General features: G+C 45.1%; 1 non-coding gene across 1 annotated transcript; it reads right to left on the bottom strand.

Annotated features, from left to right (window-relative positions):
- Nucleotides 1-352: 352 nt before the first annotated feature.
- Nucleotides 353-419, bottom strand: TRNAP-AGG (transfer RNA proline (anticodon AGG)). Its single transcript has one exon. It is a non-coding gene; the product is annotated as a tRNA-Pro (tRNA).
- Between the last annotated feature and the right edge of the window lie 2,543 nt (nucleotides 420-2,962).

The raw sequence follows: 2,962 nt of genomic DNA, 5'->3' as shown, positions 1-2,962 counted from the left end.
GGCAAAAAACATCTGGAGAGCTACCGTTGGCCACCCCTGACTTAGTAGAATGCCCTCCAGTGTGCTAGAGGCCCAAAAAATCTCAAGCTGACTCTTTTCTACCTGCCCTCCAAGTTTGACAAGGATTGCATTTACAAGCTCTGTGTTACAGCCCCGCAAAGAAGGTGACCCCAGGAGAGTGCTTTCTGGGAAAATGACAACCAGTCATTTCAATAGGTGAACATATATGAAGCTGCCTTATACTGAATCAGACCTTTGGTCCATCAAAGTCAGTATTGTCTTCTCAGACTGGCAGTGGCTCTCCAGGGTCTCAAGCTGAGGTTTTTCACACCTATTTGCCTGGACCCTTTTTTGGAGATGCCAGGGATTGAACCTGGGACCTTCTGCTTCCTAAGCAGATGCTCTACCACTGAGCCACCGTCCCTGCCCTCAGGTGCAGGTTCAGGAGGCTCAGGAGTGTACAGAATGTATCCTATGCAAGCTGGAGACATTAAGTCGCAGGGGACCTCCACCAGATGCTCCTCTACATGCCATCTAAGTTCTGCCTCCCTGTTGCTTTGAAGTTTGATAAACATTTAGATTGAGTGGAGACAGTTTATCTGCAAATGTATCTGTTCACCAACCACCACAAACAGCTTGAAAGTTTGTGGAAAGTTCATGCCAGTAAATTTGCCATTAACCAATTCGCAAACCATGAACCAACCCAAAGACATCATGAACTTCAGTTTGTGAGCCAGTTCATGTCCATCCTTAGAGATTTAAACCGGGCTTTCTACTTATAATGGCTTATAACAGTGTTCTCCATTCTTCCATTTAAGCCTCACCACCACTACTATGTGAGGTAGGTTGTTTGTTGTTGTCACTAGCGCCAGGCTCAGGGCAATGTACAACAGTAAAAAAATACATATATATATAAAATCAATTACATAAAAAATTAAAAACCCTGTTGGCTTCTTTAAAGTGCTCTTATTCAGTTATTGCATCACATCAGGGGTGGGAGGATCCCCATCAAGAGGGGGTGGGGAGGAAAAAAGTGCCAACATGACAACCATCGCTGTCCTTATGCAAAGGCTTGGCAGAACATCTCTGCCTTACAGGCATTGCAAAACTGTAAAAGATCCTGCAGGGCCCTGATGTCTTCTGGCAGAGCGTTCCACCAAGTTCTAGCAGAGCGTTCCACGAGGTTAGGCTGCGAGTGACTGGCCCATGTTTACCTAGCAAGCTTCCATGGCAGAATGGGAATTCAGACCCCATTCCAGCCCCCAGTTTGGCAACTAACCACTGCATCACTCTGGCTCTGTGATGACAAAAGAAACTGTGAAGACCACATTTTTCCAAAGTAGAGCTGCCAAGATGCTCACAATGGCCATGAAGCAGCCTTATTTTGAGCTAGGCTTTTAGCCCATCTAGGCTAGCATTGTCCAGTGAGTTTTCAAAAAGCTCATCTGGAGGTCTTTCCCCGACTTAGTTAGAGTCCAATAGAATCTTAGAGGCTGACAAGATTTTGGGGGTAGCTTTGAGAGTCAAAGTTCCCTTTGTCAGATACCAAGTCAGAGACAAGATACCTGAGTCTTCAAATCCCAGACAGAAGGCGTGGGGGCTGTTGAAAAGAAAGGAAGCAGGATGCAAAGGTATAATGCTTAATGTAATAATAATGATCAGGCCCAGGGCTTTTTTGTAGCAGGAACTCCTTTGCATTTTAGTCCACACACCCCTGATGTAGGCAATCTTCCTGGAGCTTACAGTAGGCCCTTTACTAAGAGCCCTGTAAGCTCTTGGAGGATTGGCTACATCATGGGGGTGGGGCCTAATATGCAAAGGAGTCCCTGCTACAAAAAAAAGCTCGGATCAGGCCTCATTTTGGACAGGAGCTCACAGGAGTGGAGCTCTGGAACCTCTAAAGTTTATTGTGCTCTTTCTTTCTTATGCCGTCCCACCAAATACTTGCTTCTGGGCTCCATTATTCAAACCCCCTGTGAGAATTTGCTGAACTTTAAGATTTGACAAACTGATATTTCCCTCCACAAAAAACTGGGAAAATAACCCAAACATATCAAGCAGACAGATGAAAAAGATATTGGATTTATATCCCACCCTCCACTCTGAAGAGTCTCAGAGCGGCTCACAATCTCCTTTATCTTCCTCCCCCACAACAGACACCCTGTGAGGTGGGTGGGGCTGGAGAGGGCTCTCACAGCAGCTGCCTTTTCAAGGACAACCTCTGCCAGAGCTATGGCTGACCCAAGGCCATTCCAGCAGGTGCAAGTGGAGGAGTGGGGAATCAAACCCGGTTCTCCCAGATAAGAGTCCGCACACTTAACCACTACACCAAACTGGCTCTGATGGAAATCTTTGTCATGCCACTGTGGCCACATACAAAAATGTAATTCAGAAAGTATGATGGGACTAAGGTTTAATTAATTTTAATTCAAGAAGCATTATAAGATAGATGCTGAGCTGATATAATTTAGCACACCTTCTGGTGATGTCAGGGGTGTGCAGCATATGCAAATGAGTTGTGCTAGTGAGCTCCTCTTTTTCATATAATGATTATATGGAAGTGTGTGTAGTATAGTCAGCAGATCCTAAGATTGTCTGGCAGCTCTTTTAGCATTATACACCACTTGGTGGCAACCTGCACTTGTTTTTAAGACAAGAGACCTTTCACATTATAATCTCCCCTTGAAGCTTCTCTGAGGACTGCCGCTCCTAGGTCCACAATAAAATATTCTGGAAGATTAAAATATTCTCCAGCTGGCATGTGACTGTTGTGGTTTGTATGTCAGCGTTATGCCCTTTAAATTCTTTCATGTGGTGGGTGCTACCACAAACTGTCTACCATGGGAGGCAATTGCAGTCATAAAATGGTTGCTGTGGATGAATCCAGCCAAGAATTCCTTTTCTGATTGGGCACTCCTGGACTCACAGGTGATGTCCTTCTCTAATGAGGTAGAAAAAAGCA

The sequence above is a fragment of the Heteronotia binoei genome, chromosome 9, assembly GCF_032191835.1.
Source record: "Heteronotia binoei isolate CCM8104 ecotype False Entrance Well chromosome 9, APGP_CSIRO_Hbin_v1, whole genome shotgun sequence".
Taxonomy (NCBI): Eukaryota; Metazoa; Chordata; class Lepidosauria; order Squamata; family Gekkonidae; genus Heteronotia; species Heteronotia binoei.
This window is presented reverse-complemented; position numbering and strand designations above follow the sequence as displayed.